Source organism: Melitaea cinxia, chromosome 8, assembly GCF_905220565.1.
Source record: "Melitaea cinxia chromosome 8, ilMelCinx1.1, whole genome shotgun sequence".
Lineage (NCBI taxonomy): Eukaryota > Metazoa > Arthropoda > Insecta > Lepidoptera > Nymphalidae > Melitaea > Melitaea cinxia.
The window spans coordinates 11,376,437-11,396,701 of NC_059401.1; positions in this window are offsets into that span (position 1 = coordinate 11,376,437).

Consider the following 20,265-nt stretch of genomic DNA (forward strand, 5'->3'; position numbering starts at 1 on the left):
TAATATCCTTAACTATTTTAAGGATAACCGGGATAAGTAAAACGACAATGCTACGCAGCTGGTTATTTATTAACAACTGACTTTTGTCGGTAGGAAAAACTTACAAATGAATAAGCAACGAACTACCTACATATCACAGTAACATAGTTTGTTCCAAAATATCTTTGGAAGGAGAAAATGTGAATATTCTGCCAACTGAACTGAAATCAAGATAGAAAAGAGGATCTAAAGAGAGATAGAAAATTATCCTTAAAACACAATTAAATCTTACAATTTTATTAAGAAAATTGCCGACCTTAAAATTTCAGAAATTATTTCGAATTTATAGCAGGATATTGGTCCGTTAATATCATATCAAGACTGTAACTCTGTGTCATACTTTTTACAAGTTTAATAAAATCATTCAATCATTGGAGTTTTTGACGTAAAAATATGACCATGCTTACTGAAATAACTAACCAGTAAATGAAGGTACTTGTTTGTTGACCGTGATCCTCCGAAACCTCTAATAGTATCAATTGAACAATTTGAAATCTTTGTGGACCTAAATGTGACAACAAACCATATTTTGGCTTTTTCCTTGATTTGTTTTTTTATACAAATTTCACAGTCATTACGAATTTGTTTAATGTTTGTAATGATGTTCTTTGCTGTGTAGAATGGTGTTATTTTATTAATCATCTATGTTCTTCCAAGGTGGCAGTAAGTATTGTGGACGTCTTTAATTAGAGTTTTACTAAGCTCTTCTGAATTTATTATTTTTTCCTTTTTTTTTTCTTTTTATAATAAATTCCATTCTCCAGTTTTATGTCTTCTAGGTTTATTAAATTTACTACTTTCAAAAACTCTTCTACATTGCCATAACAATCTAGAACTGAATTTCTGCTTAAACTATCTGCTTCTTGATTTGATTTTCCTGGATTGTATTTAATTTTAAAATTATATTGTGTGATAGGTAGTAAGACAAATCACTAAGTTCTTTATCAGTTCTAGACTTGATGTTCAAATTTTCTAATGGTTTATGGCTCTTCCCAAAAGCCAGTGCTGCCAATATTTCACAGATTCTTTTATGCCCAAATATTCAAGGTATATAGCCTTTTTCTTCTTTTGAGCTTCAGCTATTTTTTTTTTTGAAAAATAAGCAACCAGTTTATCGGCTCTGTTTTTATCTTCTTGTTTTAACACCGCTCTCTCTCCCTTAATGCTTGCATCTATGTAAATGCTTGTTTGTAGTTTAGGGTCAAAGATCTTCAGAATTGGTTCTGAGCATAGCAGTATTTTTATTTTATCAAACGATTCCTGACATTTTGCAGACCATACGAATTTCACATCTTTCCGTAGTAAATTATGTAAAGGTTCCAGGACGATTGCGCTGTTAGGTACAAACTTATGAGGAAAATTTACTTTTTCTAGGAACGGATCTAGATACTTCTTTGTTCTGGTACTGAAAAGTTTTTCACAGCAGTTAACTGCTTTATTACTTAAGTAATCTTTCGAACGTTTAACTGAATTGTTTTCTATATGTGGCCTAAATAGATTAGCACAATGATTCGTAAAATTACATTTGAAGCATTTTAGTCTAACGCCTTCAATAAGGATCGTTTCCAATGATCTTGATATGTATATTATATGTTCCTTAAAACTTTTTGAAAACATCAAAATATCATCTATAAAATTTACTGCAAAATTAGAGTTTGTATTTTCAAATGATATTACTCAATATTCTTTGGAATATAGCCGGTACTGTTTTAAATTCAAAGCTATCTTGAATTTTTAACGGAATTGATCAGAATGCAGAATTTATCTCAAAAGTGGAAAAATATTCATAGTTTACAGTTTTCATTATTAAAGGATCGATTAATGGAAATGGTTGTGATTGAGGAATTACAATTTTGTTTAGTTTTCTAAAATCTATAGATAATCTTGTTTTTATTTTCATCTTCCTGTCTATATGCCAGTGTTACTGGAGCTCCCAAATTAAAAAAGAAATTGACCATTACATCTTTTTGTGTTCAAACGCATCAGCGAAGGGCTTCCGCAGCGCCGGAGACGTCACAAAACGATATTATGCCGCTGAATTGTCAAATTTTGAGGTTAGGCCTATGAGGTTTCTTTTTCTATTTTTTTTTTAAGAATGGTGCACTACCTTGTATTGCGAGTAGTATGGGGGGTTATGGGGTACTCCCACCAACCCCTTTCACCACCTCTCGCCCTTAAATTCGTGACAGACGATTTTAAATTTCAACCAAAATCTTTAATCCATTGGGAGGCATTTGATTTTCTGCCGGTGAAATATTCAATCATGAATTTTCTTTGCAATTTTTCCAAGTTTTGACTTTCAGATTTTTTTCTAATAGTTTTTTTAATGTTTGACCTGAACTACCAGGTATAGATTCAACCTTATCTATTTTTTCCACATTTTTTCCTCGGTAAAAATCAAGTGGTGTGTGTCAATTGGTCCCATTTAAATTTATTTGAGATCTAACAATTACTCTTCGAGTTATATCTAATAATGCGTTTTTACTTGACGCTTTTTTCGTTGACCTACGTTATATTATACCGCATAACTTTCTACTGGATGTACCGATTTTGATAATTCTTTTTTTGTTGGAAAAGAGATATCCCTACTTTGGTACCATGATAAGGAAACCAGGATCTGATGATAGGATCCCAGAGAAATCGAGGGAAACTCTCGAAAATCCGCAATAACTTTTTACTAGGTGTACCGATTTTGATAAATTTTAATTTTATCAAAAGCTGATTATCATGTGGTCACATTGAAATTCTATCGAGATCTAATAACTACTTTTTGAGTAGTCTTTCATAACGCGTAGTTACTTGACTATTTTTACGTCGATCTACGGTATATCACTTGTCGATGTAATTGAAGTCGGTTTTTTTTCGTTTGCGAGCAAACACAATTATTCTATAGTTTTTTTTTTTTTTTTTTTTTTGTAGAAACCTTAAAATAAGACAATGTTTGCGTTTCTATAAAACAAGAAATTTATTTATATTATTACGTTCTTACAATGTTTAGGACTTACCTAAAGCAAGAAAAACAACATTAAAGCCTTTATTTAAACAGATTTTCTTACTTAAAATAAAAATATTTCTGTCATCATGACAGACTAAGTACATTATTTTGTCCCGATAATAAATTAACAAAAAAGTTCTAAATTAATAAAGCCACAAAACTAATACATGAGTTAGTATTTTATTTACACACACATACACACATATATAAAATCAAAATCAAAAACAGCTTTATTCAAATAGAGCGATTTTATTTATTCATGAGCACTTTCGAATCGTCATTTTACAAATAAAAACTTTCCGATTCGGAGTGTAGATTCTGCAGAGAATAGTACATTATAAAATAGTTTTATAATTATTTACCTGGTATATAAATAAAAATGAACATCGCCAAAAACCATGTCTTCTGTGTCGCTTGGAATTGTTGAGAAATTCATTAAATAATTAGTTCCATTATCACTTACAAAATAAAACCACCCATTTCCATAAACTGTATCTTGTGTATTCATGGTCCATATGATAGCTGGGTATGATAATATAAAAACTTGAATATAATGAGCATGATATATTTATGTTAAATTGTATACGCTTTTGTTAAACCTAGAGAACGTCTATTACAGCGTGATCTAGATGTAATATTTACATGACCTACCAGTGTAACAAAAAATACGTAAAAAACTTTCCTTGATATACAACATTTTAAAAAATAATGTATTGTAATTGTTACAATGCACTGTTTAAGCTGTGAATGTGAGCAGTTTTAATGTGAATACTGTCGGTTACTTCTTCACTCTATAACTAACTATAAATTATTCAATATTTCAAGTTATTATCATTAAACGACTTCCTGTAACAATTTTCAAAGTTCCACTTTTAAAAACATATGTACATCTACGTAAAGTACATGTACTGAGATATACTTAATTATTATCATCCTGTTGTCATGAAATAGTTATTGTCTATCGTAAAGGATTATCTGATAAAATGAAATTAGCAAAAAACAATTTGCAATTAGCTTAATTAGGTGGTATGTTTTTGGGACATTTCGTTTGAAGTTATATATATATACTAGCTGTGCCCGCGGCTTCACCCGCATTGAAATCAGTGTGTCACAAAGTTCAAAATCGGCTTAGCCGTTCCATAAACGTTCCTCTTGAAGCCCTCTCTCCATTGGTGAAACCGCATGAAAATCTGTTCAGTAGATTTTGAGGGAATCGATCACATGCACTTTTGGGGACTTTGTTTTATAATACACTAGCGGCCCGCTCCGGCTTCGCACGGGTATAAAATATATAGCCCATGTCATTCACTGAAAAAATGATTAAAATCGATCCAGTAGTTTTGATTTATTGGCCCGCACGCCATAAATTTAGAGTAAAACAATTCTTCTTTCCCTAAACCATGATTTCCTGCTATCTTTGGAATATCTAAATTCATACACTACATTTTTACCTATTTATTTTATTTTTCATTTATATTTTAAAACTACTGCCATACAATTATTTATCGTAACTTACTTATATTGATACCGATACATTGTCGCGCTGAAAAGCACGTTTTTATTAAGTATTGTTATTTTCCTCGCTAGAGAGCTCCGACAATAAACGCGTCCGATCGCTGCTAAATTCAAAGTGCCATAGCGAGAACCGCGGCTAGACGTGAGGCGTATTTATTGGAACAGATAAAAATAACAGGTATTTAAAAGTAACAAGTAACAACTGTTATTCTGAATTTGAAATACCTGTTATCTAAAATAACATTAGATAACAGATACGTAAATATCAAATACTTATACCAAATACTATTGTTACTTGTTACCGCAACTGTTATTAGCAGTCATAGATATAGTAAAAAAAAGTAGATAATGCGCGGCCTTTGTTGTTAGTGAAGCCACAAAACTCGGCTCCTTCAAGTAAATACACGCGCTCACGCACACATATACATCAAACTACGCTCATTTTCGTTAGTATGTCACGAGACTTCATACAGTAACTTTGCTTATAAAATGCCGTCTTGTGTGATTAAATGGTGCAAAAACAATACCAAAGTAAACAAAAAATCTGAAGGAATATCGTTTCACACGTAAGTACATATAAAACTTTAAATTTATTGTTATTCCAAAATAATATTGAGGTTATTCGGAACTTATAATTTCAATCTCACGAAATGACGTACCACGGGAGTGTTGCCAGTAGTTCTTTTTTTCAATACCCCAAAATGTGGGTAAGTAAATTGTACGCAATCAGAAAAATAATTAAGTAAAAAGTAGACATAATTATTGTTTTTTTTTTCTCGTGTTATTTTATGTTACATAAATTGAAAATAAAAAAATCAAAATATATTTATGAATTATTAACTCGTTTGTTTTATGTTTTAACTTTTTACAATTTTTGAGTAAACTAGGTACCCATATTTTGCTATCAAATTTCATGGTTTTAGGTTTCCAACGAATATTTTAATAAGAGGTGAATGGGTAGCGGCTGTAAGACTGAGAAAATGACCACGATTATGCTGGCCATGCGCATAAAGTCAATTTAATACGATTAGTGATTGAAAAATATTTGAACATAAGACTACATCATATTAGTAAAATGCAAACAATGACGATGACTCTGAGTTCTAAGCGACAAAAATTTAAAAAACTTATACAACATAAAGGATTCTAGGTTTAAGAAAAATAGTTAAAAAAAACCGACTGCAAACTGAAAACAAATAAACAGAGGGGATAGAAAGTGTCCATTCATACGATTATCTTACGAATATATTTTTTTATTATTCTACCGATTTTTTGTTTTATTTTCAGTAAATTTATTTAAAACTATAAACATGTTTTTATTTTCACATACCCATTTTACCTATATTAAATTAATTGTTTAATAAAAATTTTAGGGACTTTTTTTAAAAGGTGTCAACACTTCACTCACTCACACATCTTTAAAAAAGTGGCTTCAGTTTTCTGTTCTAGGTGCGTTATCTACCTTTTTTTACTTGATCTATGTTAGCAGTCTGTTATTTCTCGAATAACATTTCTTATCTCACTCTAGCTCATAAGTATCGCGCCTTGCAAAACAGAGAAACACCTAGTATTTTATTACACAATACAGATGTTTACCTCTCAGTTGCACTACAATGCCTATACCATGCCAAAAAGAGAAGCACCTAGTATTTATTACCCCATTATAAAATATAGTTGATAGTTTCTAAGAACAAATCTCATTGAAAAATTAACTCCCAAATGTGGTCATGTTATGTATTGTCTTCTTATTCGGATACATTGTAAGAATTGTAGTGCCATATTGTGTGTTACTAATAATTAATATTTTATGAATCAAGTACTGTAAAACCAATTTTATTATTTAAATATGAGTATTTTAATAGCTAAACATTGTTAAATAAAATATGTGTCACTCGTTTGAAATTATGCTGTGTATCCTAACGTTGGCTCATCCCGGTTTGACATGATTGGTCAATAAATTAACCTTGTAAACTCAACTTTATGACAAAAAAAAATAAGAATGATATTCAGTTGTGGTTATGATTGATAATTTTTAAACTGTGAAATTCCCTCTTTATTAAAATTTCTTAATCGAACGAATTTACAAAGCGTTTTGAATTTTGGAAGTGATAGAAGAAATTTTAAGATTCTTGTATTTCTTGTTTTTTAAATTAGTTTAATGGTTAGTTAGTCAGTGTTGTTAGTTAGTAATTGTTAGTTAGTGTTTATATTCATTGTATATATAGTTTAGATTTCGAATAAAAATAGTGTATAGTTAGTTAGTTCTATTATTTGCTAGTTTTTTATTATTTGTTAGGACTTAGGTTTAGGTGTAAATTTTTTAACTATTTAAGCATAAAAATGTCTCTTAATAAAAAAGTGAGTGAATCATCGAAATCGCTCTACCCAGTGAAGTTCTGAGGTAATACATAAAAAAAATACAATCGAATTGAGAACCTCCTCCTTTTTTGGAAGTCGGTTGATGAAGGGAGTTGTTCAGTTTAAAATTTACAAGAACAAAGTTCGTTATCCGCATAAACTTAAATAACAGGCTGTTATTTTATAACAGGTATTGATATCTGTTATTTTTCCATAACAGTAACAGATATAACAGGTAACATGTTTCACCTGTTATAACCCACCCCTAACCGCGGCCTCCGACGCGCTATTTATATAGGCACGCTCCCGCCGCCCCGGCCGGCCGGAACCGCTGCAAATGCTACGTCCCGCAAATTTTAAATCTGTAATATCTTCGAAAATATTCATTTAAATCATATGCTGTAAAGGGCCATATAGATCTATATTAAATCAAGAAATGTATTAAAGGTATTTAATTAGATAAGGATTACTGCTGTAGTGGTTAAAATCGCTTCGAAAATTAGCCATTATTTGTCGTAAAAAGTAAATGACAAAAAAATGTTATTGTGGGATATTCATAAGAGATAGACATATACCATAGCGGAGTTTTCTGTAGACCTTTTCAATGTGTACAATAATTAGTACATTATTTTGATAAATCTCGTAGGGTTCAGCCTGTGTTTGCAATGTAAACGGAAAAAAATGTAATTATTTACGACATCACATCAGGAACCTCAAAAATTACAGTATTTCTCCACTTGGATATGGATGTTATTATACATATAAATCTTCCTCTTCAATCACTTTATCTATTAAAAGAAACCGCATTAAAATCTATTGCGTGGTATTAAAGATTTAAGCATACATAAGGATATAGGGACAGAGAAAGCGACTTTGTTTTAAACTATGTAGTGACTAACTGTTGCCCTCGACTACGTCCGCGTGGTTATGAAGATATGTATTACTATTAAGATGTTTAACGAAAATTATTTTTTTATTTCAGGCACTTGAAATGCTTATCACAATGAGTAACTTTTTAAAAGGCACAATTTAGTATAATTTTTTATAAAACCTTTCTATACACCACATTTTCAGTTTTATTTTCACGCTGCAGTATAAATAACCTATCAGGCGAACTTACGTTGGAGAAACAATCGTTTCTTAGATCTACGCCACCTACTTCTAATGTTTGGCCCTGCGCCTTATAATTAGTCATGGCATACCAAAATTTAACTGGAAATTGGAGGCACTTAAATTGAATTTGGTAGTCTGATGGTATTAGAGGAATCCGCGATATGAATACGATTTCTCCTTGATACACACCAGTAAAAATGCATGTCTCAATTACGTGTTTATGTAGATTCTTTATTTGAAGTCTAGTTCCATTAACCAGTTTAGGTGGATTAAGATTCCGTAGCAAAATTATCGGCGCACCCACTTTCAGGTACAAAGCATGAGGGGGATTTCCAGGTGGTTCCACAGCATGGAGGAACTCTACAGGATAAAGTATACCATAATCGACTTCTAATACAGAGTCCACCGACTTCATCATATTTTACTTGAGCTTCGGGCAATTTCGCTAGTAAATATGAGTTAATGCTATTGGCTGTACCATTCTTGGGGGTTAGAATTGCTCTTTCTCTTAATCATACGCTATCACTATTATTTGCATGTTGATGAATGTCAGGGTACATTTTATTAGTTAAACTATTTAATTCTTTTACAGCGGTACCAAGATTTTTAGGGATATTAATTTTACCTTCCACTTCTGAAATCTTTCCATCTCCAATGTTAAATAATAATTTTGAAAATTCTTCTGCTTTGGAATTTGGTCGTAAATGTACACGCATAATAATTCTTAAAGTAATTGTTTTAACTTTAGGCAACTTCAACAATTCTTAAAGTAATTGTTTTAACTTTAGGCAACGCAGTTGTCTCAAGTGGCTTCCGATTCGCTTTCGCAGGAATACTCACATACTCTCGCTACTATATTGTATACTTTTTCATTCTGATACACCTCTGTACCTTAAGGAGCGTTTCAAGTATCTCTGTAATACACACGAACGCACCCTTAGATCTGAGTCTACTTTGATGCTCGAAACCCCAGCTCACACTACTTCTTTTTACTCCAATTCCTTTTCAGTTAAAGCTGTTCAACTTTGGAACGCTCTACCTCTTCCTATAAATCAAGCCCAATCCCTGTCTTGCTTTAAAAAATACCTCAAGGCGCACTATTTGTCACTTAGTACGTCATAATTGTTTTTATCTCTGCATAACATATTGTAGGAGTATCGTTTCACTTGTATTTTGTATTCTATGCTATTATTCATATTAGATTTATTTCGTTTATATGTAGGTATAGTATTTTTATGCGTATGTGTATATATGTGTATGTATGTCTGTGTATATATATATATATATATATATATATATATATATATATGTGTATATATATATGTTTGTATGTATGTATCTATGTATGTATGTATGTATTGTGCTGTATATGTATGTGTATTTGTACTCGATAGTTGATATTGTTCTAGGTGACACTAATTGTCACTTCTCTGTATACACTTCCCTACCGCTGTTTCACTACGCTGTGTCCTATATTCCCAAAGGTTGTCTGGAAGAGATCGCTACTCTAGCGATAAGACCGCCTTTGTACACTGTTTTATTTTATTTTTTTATTTGTAATATGTTATTGTGTTGATTGTTGTTGTGTACAATAAAGAGTATCTATCTATCTAACTTTAGGCCATAATCATGAAGATTTCAAGCACGCTTGGACTTCATCTGCACGTGTCCCGCGTGGTATGATAGGCAATGTGTGTCTGAAGTCACCGGCTAATAAAACTGTAATTCCACCCATAAGTCTATTGCAATTCCTTATATCCTGAAGAGTTCTATCTAGGGCGTCTACCCCTTTTTTATGAACCATGGTAGACTCATCCCAAACTATTAATTTGGCTTTTAGAAGTACTTCCGCCAAGTCACTTTGTTTTGGTATGTTGTACATAGTAATCTCAGAGTAATTAAGATTTAGAGTGCACTGTTTTACCTCCGTCACTCAAAGTAGCGGCGATGCCTGAAGAAGCAACTGCAATGGCAATATTCTGGTCACCTCTTACTGTTGCCACACAATACAAAAAAAAAAAAAAAAAAATACCAAAAAATACAACACCTTCTTCTGAAATAATACTTTTCATTATCTGATTGCACGCTTTTTTCTGGTCTTGATTAAATTTCGGCACATTATTAGCAAGTGACTCATTAAGTGCCTCGATATTATATGACATTTCCATGAGCTGCTGCCGGTTACACATCATTGAGACTTGTTCTCGCGAAGGAGAGGGCATTCCAAAATGAAAGAGAGCTTTTCCCGACATAGACATAACAATACCCTCAATATTAATGAGACATTGATTGTGAATAGTTTTTTCTTTTATTATCACGTTCTCTTTCCAATTGCCTTTTAATATCTTCTGATAGGCTGTCGCAGTGCTTATCGCACACCGGGGCGAGGTGGCGAATGCTAGCGCGACCCTATTTTGCCCCACCCAGGCGGACTGCTGCTCACACGTGGTGGTTTTTCAGTCAGTAGGAGTCTGACATAACCCTCTGGCGCCCCCGCGCCGGACGGTATCCATGATTGATTTTCCCCACGTAAAAAAAAATTTTGGGATCGGCCAATTGACAGAAAATTATCATGATAGCGAATAGTTCTCGAATCTTATGAGAAGAGTGACTTAATGAAGCTTCTTCCAAAGTACGATCCCAATGTCCATCATCCTCTCACAAACCTAGTGCTTTGCATGCCGCTTGAAATGTCGTGTGTACTACTCAAGATACAGTTTTGAGAGCTGTGAATGATGTAGGGCCACGAACCTTATGTAAAAGAAGACGCAAGTAATAGCACTCAGGGTTACTAACAGAATGAACAATATAGACCCGACCTAATACTTTGGCCTTTTCTACGTCCGCAAAACCAGACACTGGTTGCCCTTGCTTTCTTTCTCTTTTGAAATTTACAACTTTTTAAGATGTAATAAATAGGCACTTCGTGGTATATTTTTGTACTACTTATAAGTGTGCAATATAAATTTTTCTTGAACACATAGGTATGCAAACGCGGTTATTTTCTTTAAGCCGACCCTGCTGTATGTTTCATACAAACTATCAACCCCATTTAAACCTCCGGCGGAATATCGCAAAATCCGTTCTTAGCGGACGTCTACTAACTATATTTTACCTCCCTGCCAAATTTCATCTTTGTCCATCCTGGATGGATGGACCATCCAGCGGTTTTTGAGTTCTAGTGATGAGTGAGTGAACTTTCGCTCATATATATTGTCACGGTTCCCCTGGTCTATTAAGGAAGTAAATAAAACCAGGATACCATGAACTAAAAAAAATTTATTAGAATAATTAACCCGGTGAGGTAGAATAAAAATGTATGTATATGGGTGGGGTCGAGCACTCAATTCACACAAGCTCCAAATGCAGTTCGGCTCAGGTACTCTCCTGGTTCGCCGTGCAGGTGATATTCCCGGGAGTCGCGTGGCAGGATTCCGCTATCGACCGGGGGCGGCAGGAACGGGTAGTTCAAGACCCGGCGGAGTGCACTCTCGTCGTTGGGGTTAGGTGGAAACGTCGAAATTGGTGACCCAAACGTCGTAATTGGTGACCCAAACGTCGAAATTGGTGACCCAAACGTCGAACCCTGGAACGCGCCATCAAAATATAAAAATAAGCGTTCCAGCACTATTTGCAAACATCCACGGCACTGCGTTATAAAAGAAAGCACCTAATTTGTAGCAGTAGTGCCGTGGAATCATAAAGCCAGAAGCGGAGATAATTATTTTTTAAAAGTAGGTTAACTTGTATTGAAATATACAATTATAATAAAAAATATTAAAAATGAGGGTAGACTTGAAAGATGAAATCTAAGAACATAATTGAGATGAGATTTATGCTACTGAATACAAATATTATATTTTACAATAGGCATGATTACTTGCATTAACTACATAAATTGCCTGCTATATAAAAATACCACTTACCCAGTTTGGGGGCGATAAACACTGACACTATAATATTTGTTGAATCGAGACAACGCTAAGCAAGGATCACACAATTTTATAAAGTACGGTTACGATGCTTAAATATATATTAGCCACCGTATAGAGACCGTAATAAAAGGTGTGATGTGCGTTAACTATTTCTTGAGACAAAATTCCAAAAATGAATGACGCGGCGGCGACCAGTACTGCCGTTTTTATAAGCCGAGACAAAAGATTCATTTGAATTTTTGAAAAGATAAAATGTTGCCCGCGCAAATATATAAATGCCGGTTGATGAATTTATTATTTTTTTGTAGAAAAAAAAAAAATTTATGATAAAATAGTGTATCATAAATTACTGTAGATTTTCATTTCATTTAATTATAATAAACTAATGTTTTTTTTTTTTAAAGAAAAATCATTTTACGTATTTAAATATTAAATTTAAGTATATTTTAATTTAGCAGCACAAATAATGTACGTATAACGTTACAATATATATATATATATAGATAAAACTACCACATGAAGTTGCGATGTGATGCTTGGCTACCTACTGCCAAATCATATGGAATACTTCTAATATAGTTTTTACAGTCGCAATCCCGGCGCCGCGATATATCGTTATACCAACAATGAGTTAGGAGAATTTTTATCCAAAGTTGTTAGAGCACACTGTGTATAATTGTTTTCCTTATAACATTGTTAAAACTGATATTAATTTTGTTTATTTATTTATTTATTTACACTTTCGCACACTAATACAAGGTTTTAATAGCATAACAAATGAAATATAAAAATAAAATTTGCATCAGCTGCAACAGGCGGCCTTATCGCTAATACAGCGTTCTCTTCCAGGCAACCTTTGGGCAGAGGACTAAATAAGAAGTGTGGGATGGGGCGCAAAAATGTTATGTAGCATACATATAAACATGTTATAGTCACAAACGTACATGTACACCAAATACATTTACTTACATATACATAATACTTACTTACATATACATACATTCAGATATATACATATACATATACACATACATAAATATACATACACATACATACACAAATACATATATATCAATAATAGTAAAAAAAAAACCTGATAAATTTTAAATGACAGACAAAACATCATAGCATAAAGTACTCATTGAAATAAAACTGCTTGACGTACATTAAGACGATAAATACATTTCTTTTGTGAGTTTTTTAAATGTCTCTAATGTTTGAGCATTCTTTAAAGACAGTGGCAATGAGTTCCAAAGACGACAAGCTTCCACAGTAAAAGATTTAGAATAAAAGGATGTAGAATGTGGAGGGATCTTCAATATCCGACTTTCTTTCGAACGGAGAGGCCGTTCGTGAGAATTACTGAGAAACTCAAATCGATTTTTTAAATAGTGCGGAGCAGAAGGATTGAAGAGGATAGTATAAAGAAGGGTCAATATGTGAGTATTCCTGCGAAGTCGTATAGGAAGCCACTTGAGTTTTTTTCGAAATTTAGAAACGTGGTCATATTTGCGAAGTCCAAATATAAACCGAATACAGAGGTTTTGTAGGCGCTCAAGTTTATTTACTTGTTCCTCATTTAGATTAACAAAACACGTATCGGCGTAATCAAGAATGGTAAGTAGAAGGGATTGCGCTATCTTTATTTTAGTGGAAATAGGGAGAAAGTTACGTAGCCTTTTTAGCAATTTCATCGAGGCAAACAATTTTTGAACATGAGGAATCCAAGAAAGATATTTATCAAAAGTAACTCCCAAATTTTTAACCTTATCACTTTTCGGTAAACAAACCCCATCAATTATTAATGGCGGTAATTGCGTCCAGTTGATACGGGAAATCAACTTCTGACTGCCGACGACAATAACCTGCGTTTTTGTAGGATTAACAATTAAACCATAAGACTTACTCCAACGTTGAATAGATGTAAGATCTTTATTCAACAAATTTATACATTGCGAGATTTCACTGAGATGAGATTGTGAGTAGATTTGAAGATCATCTACGTACAAATGACAGAGAGAAGAGATGTGATTAGTGACAGATGAAATAAAAATCGAAAATAATAGAGGAGACAACACGCCACCTTGCGGCACGCCAGCTTTACTCATACACCAGTTGGAAGAATGACCATCAATGTGTATGCGCTGCCGACGATTGTGCAAGTAATTATGAAACCAGTCAATCACTTCAGGAGATATGTTAAGAGAACTAAGTGTGGCTAGTAGTAAATCAAAATCAACAGCATTAAAAGCATTACTGAAATCAAGTAAAATTAATACTGTGACGAGTTGATTGTCCATACCTAATCTGATGTCATCTGTAATTTTAACTAAAGCAGTAGTCGTACTATGACCATGCCGAAAACCAGATTGCATAGGATTGAAGAGGTTGTGTTGAAGAAGAAAAGGAGTCATTTGTTTGTAAATAAGTCGCTCGAGTACTTTTGAAAGGAAGGGAAGAATAGCTATAGGACGATAGTCAGAATAATTAGAGGGATTCAGCTTTTTTGGTAGAGGGATAATTTGAGCATCTTTCCACACAGATGGAAAGGTGCAGGATTGGATAGAAAGTTAAAGATTGATGTAATAATAGGAGCTACAACATCAATAATCGGCATGATCATTTTACAGCTTATGCTGTCAGCGCCAACGGAATTAGAGCTAATTTCTAAAATATTCCTCTTAACATCACGTACAGTGAACTGACTGAAAGTAAATGAGGGGAAAGTTGGAGTGGATGTAGTTGAAATTTGTGAAAGTGTATTTAATTTGATCGATCCATCAATAGAATCAGAAGTTAAGAAATGCTGATTAAGCTGATTGAAGTCAAATTTATTAGATTCGATGTTTTGTTTAGCTTTACCAACTCCAAGCGTTCGTAGAAATTTCCAGACTTTAGAAGGATCGACTTCCTCAGTCACGTTTTTGTGAATGTGGTGACGTCGTTTATCTCTGCAAATTGTACTGCAGCGATTTCTTATTTTTTTATATTTTTCTAAATTTTTTTCGTTAGGGTTTGCCCGATATTTAGCCTTCGCAATGTTTCTTCTATGTTGAATATCTCTGATGTCATCAGTTAGCCAGGGTGCGGGTAGATGTTTGATGCGAACTGGGCGAATGGGAGCGTGGATGTTATAAAGATTAGTTATAATTTTTAACAAAAAAAAAACCGACTTCAAAAAGGAAACTAAAAAGTGAAAAATAAATTTACTTAGTACAAAGTAATTCGTATTTTGATTTAGTTAATCAGAAATGATTAAATAAATATTTTATAATTTTGAAGTCGTTAAAAAAGAGAATTAAACGTTGTAACACGCTCATCAATTGTATCGGCAGTGAGAACACCGACCAGTCGATTTTAACGACATCTTCATGCAAGCGATCATGGTCGATTCCATCAAAATTACGCAGCATAAGGATCCTAGATTTTGGTTTTGGTGGTCGCAGTCTATACGATAAGTACATAAGGTCATGGTAGGAAAAGGCAAGAGCATTACACTGACCATATTTTTCAACAAGGTCAGTGGAGGAGACAATAATTAAATCGAGAAGAGAGGGGTTACGATTTAGGAAACAGTGCGTGGCCGAAAGAGGTAATATATTTAAATTAGATGAAGTAATGAGAGAGTTGAGTTTTACAGATTTATAGTCATTTTTTAGTAAACACGTGTTAAAATCACCCATGAGAATGGTGTGATCGTATTGAGGAGAGAATTTTTCAAGAATAAATAATAAATAATAAATAAAAATCATTTATTTCTATAATCTTAAGTACAAATCATCACCGAGTCTTCCCAGTAAGTAGTCAGAGACACTTGTATTGGGAATGACTCGCTACCTCCCTTACGGACGACTAAGACTATAGTACACTTAGCATTTTAACATTTTAAACTTTAAAATTAAACTAAGAGTAAGTGTTCTCTGTGTGTGTGTGTGTGTGTGTGTGTGTGTGACTGTATGTGTGTGTGTGTGAGAGTGTGTGTGTGTGTGTGTGTGTGTGTGTGTGTGTGTGTGTGTGTGTGTGTGTGTGTGAATACACAGTCTTATCTATGATTTTTAAGTAAAGCTAAGTAGAGGATCATTGTACGTCGTATGACTTGTGACCAATAGCAGCGGTAGTGAAAAAATATATTATAAACTGATTTTGGCAATAAGGTTTTCAACCTCAACAAATGTGAGAGATTGCAACCATCTAGTTAATCTTCCTTTGCATTTATAACTTTGCATAGGGTATATATTAAGTATTTTGTTGACTCTGTTATACACGTAGGCGGACTGGGCAATATATTGTCTTCTAGCAAAGGCTGTACGAATTTTGCATGAGGGAACTACAATATCCCATCTTCTTCGACTGGTTGGTTTGACATAAGTTAGAGATTTGTGGCACTGTAAAACGAGATTTAGAATATAGAGTTTCCTCACCGATAGAAGACCACTAATTCTATAAAGGGATTCAGTTGAAAATCTTAAAGGCTTAGAGTACATGACTTTAATAAGAGATCTCTGCGCTCTCTCCAGATCAAGAAAATAAGTTTTGTTGGCACCTCCCCAAATCGAGATGCAGTAGGTGAATATTGATTGTGCCAGAGCTAAGTAAATTTTATTCTTAAGTTTATTGGACATAACCTGTTGCAAGGACTTGAAAACCCACGTGAGTTTCCTGGTTCGATTAATTAGCAAATTCAAGTGGGAGTACCAGCTAAGCCGTTGGTCTAGTATGATACCTAGGTATTTCATTTCCTTAACTTTTTCAATGGGTGGACAGTTACAAATCGAAGCACCAGGTACTGGGCAGCAATGTATTTTGATTTTATAATTGCAGTCTGGCTGCGACGAAGAATAAGGAGTGAAACAGATATAATGTGTTTTCTGAATATTAAGCGTTAGTAGGTTATCCCTAAGCCAATTAGATATTTTAGTTAAGCCTCGCTCAGCCTGAGCATGTACTATATCCCAAGTTTTACCCGTGAAGACAATAGCGGTGTCATCTGCGTAGGAGATTATCGTACCCCCGACATCTCGAAGATTGCATAATTCGTTAATGTATATTAAAAAGAGAGTTGGACCGAGGACACTTCCCTGGGGGACACCGAAGCTGACTCTGGCTTTATCACTGTGATAAATATCAATTTTTACCTCCTGGGTTCTGTCTTGAAGGTAACTTTCAAAAAGGGAAAGCGCAATATCTCTAACACCGATGCCCTGCAGTCTTTGCAGGAGAATAGGGAAAGAGACGGTGTCAAAAGCCTTCCTCAGGTCTAGAAAAACAGTCAGGCATTTATTACCACAGTCAACCTCCTTCACTATGATAGAAGTCAGTTTCAGAATAGCATCTTGGGTCGACAGACCCTTCCTAAAACCATATTGTGATTTAGATAATATTTCAAATCTATTTAAGTAACTAACCAATCTGTTATTAAGCAACTTTTCAATGGTTTTAGAGATTGAAGTAAGGACGGAGATTGGCCGATAATTGCTCACATCTGTTTGGTCTCCACTCTTGTATACAGGGGTAACAATAGATCTCTTAAGAGCGCTGGGGAAGACACCAGTTTTAAAACAAAGGTTTGCAAGATGATATATGCAGGGAACAACAAAGTCTTTAGCATGTTTTAAAAAGGCAGTACCAATCCCATCCCAACCCGGTGCACTTCCCGAGTCAAGACTCATTAAGACACTATGCACTTCCTCAACATCAGTGTCCAGCAATACGAAGGATGATGGAAGAGTATGGTAAAAAGAGGGAGTAACAGAGCCATGACCATATAATCCAGCCTGTTTGATAATAATGTCAGCCAGATTTGCTCCAACAGACACAAAATAATTATTTACAAAGTTAACAGAAGCTATTTGTTACGGTTTAGAATTTAGAAGAGCCACGTTATTCGTCTTAGGAGGTTTATATTGAACAATATCGTTTACCGTGTTCCAGAATTTTCTTGGGTTATTGACAGATTTGTTAATGAGTTCACTGTGATATTGCCTCTTTAGCCTATTTATAATATTAGTACAAAAATTTCGAAAACGTTTATAAGTAATTTTTAATATTACATTAGAAGACTTTCTAGTTGTGAAAAGTAGTATTTTGTTTTATATTATATAAAGATACATTTTCATAATAGTGTACAGTGTGTTTATAAGTCTTATGTATACCGTTGTCGATATAGTTCACTAAATATAGAATTACGTGTGTCTCAAGGTTCGAGCTCTTTCATACATAATAAGTTGTAACTCTTATATGATGTACTTGTACTTGTACTTTTTCATTTGAAAAAACGAAATAATTTATGTTATCTTATAATGATGTTTATCATAATGTTTATAGAATATAATATAATTTGAACTTTTATATATAGTATTATATTATTATGAGTCCGTAGTACAAATGTGGATTACGTTATCATGTAATGGAAGAAGGCTGGCTATCGGTACTGCGTATCGTCCACCTTGGTTAGACTGTACTGGGTAGTTATGATCACTATATATTAGTGGGCGATTTTAATATAAACTTGATAAATATAAATGACACCAAGACTAAAAAGTTTTATGATTTTTTAAAATGTATAATCTGACTCAGCTAGTAACATCGCCTACGCATTTTACAGAAAATAGTGAAACATTGATCGATCTACTTTGCAGCGATCTCCCGGCTAACTATACTACAGTCGAGGCTTTTCGAGCTATTAACACAGCATTATCAGGACAGAGTTCAGTGTTAGGTGTGATAAGTTTGTTCCTATTGTAGTACCTAACATATAGACCTCTTAAAAATATATGTAAGGATAGGTTTTCTAGTGATCTCTCCATGATGTCTTGGCAGGATACTCTACCACAAGGATGTGTTAATTATATGCTTCACTCATTTAACAGTCAAATATTAGCACTCTATAACGTCCGTGCTCCTATTAAGACACGCACAATGAGGGATCCTTAATACCCCTAGATAACGGACATTATTAAATTAATGATAAAGTTGTGGGATCGTGCACTGGCTGCATATTGAAAAAACAAGACTGACTCAAAAAAAATTACTACAAACAGTTAAAAATATTAGTTGCAAACTCTTTACATAGCGAAAAAGCAGCATATTTTCAGTATAATATAAATAACAAAATTAAAGACCCAAAACGGTTACGGAAAAACTTACGAACATCTATCATATCTAAAAATCATAAGCAAGAACTTCCTTCTCATTTTGCGGATCCAGATGCAATAAATAGCACTTTTTTGAGCATCCCGGGAAACCTGACCACCAACATGTCTTTTTTAACATACTTTGACTTTTATTGTTTTGGCTCAGCTTGTTTTAAAATTGAACCAGTAGTAAGCACGGATATTATTAGGGTTTTCCATAAATTAAAATCAAATGCTGAAGGGTATGACCATATTACTTTCAATATGTTATTATTGACACTGTCAAACTCCTTAGAGGCTATAACCGCAATCGTGAATTGTGCGATAGCGACATCTACATTCCCTGATTTGTGGATGATTGCTGTGGTTCGTGCGATACCAAAAAAAGTGACCCGGTAGATGTTAGAGATCTCAGACCGATAAGTGTCTTGCCTTGTATTTCAAAGGTACTTGAAAAAGTCATTTGCCAGCAGTTGACGCATTACCTGGAGACAAATGACATCTTGCCATCATTTCAGTCTGGGTTTAGGAAGCACCGAGGCACTACCACTGCTTTACTAGACCTCACTGACAATATCTTGGATGGCCAGGACAAAGGGATGTGCACATTGCTTAGCTTATTAGATTTCTCCCGGGCGTTTGACTCAATCAATGTGCCTTTACTCCTCTCTAAGCTGAATTATTTTGGTTTTGATAATACAGCTGTGCGGTGGTTTGATAGTTATCTGACAAATAGAAAACAACTTGTAGAAATAAAGCTTGGTGATGGGAGGACTAAATCATCCGTCTTGGCACCGTTGAAGAGGGGTGTACCACAGAGGTCCATTTTGGGACCAATTCTGTTTAATTTGTATTGCACAAATATAACTGATAGCTTCCAAAAATCCAGCTATCACAAGTATGAAGACGTTGTGCAACTAAACATATCCTTCAACGTTAAAGATCATGAGAGGGCAGTAAAAGATTTGAATGATGACTTGGACCGAACTTCTCTTGAGGGGTCCGTGGATCCAACAACTTCTGCATGGTCGAAGAGACACGGCTTGTTTTTGAATCCCTCAAAAGCGAAATATATGGTTTTTGGAGCCCAGAAGTAGATTGGAAAATTGCCGCCATCGCACAATATAATGTTATTGGGGAAGCCTATTAACAGAGTTGACGAAGCCAGAAATCTAGG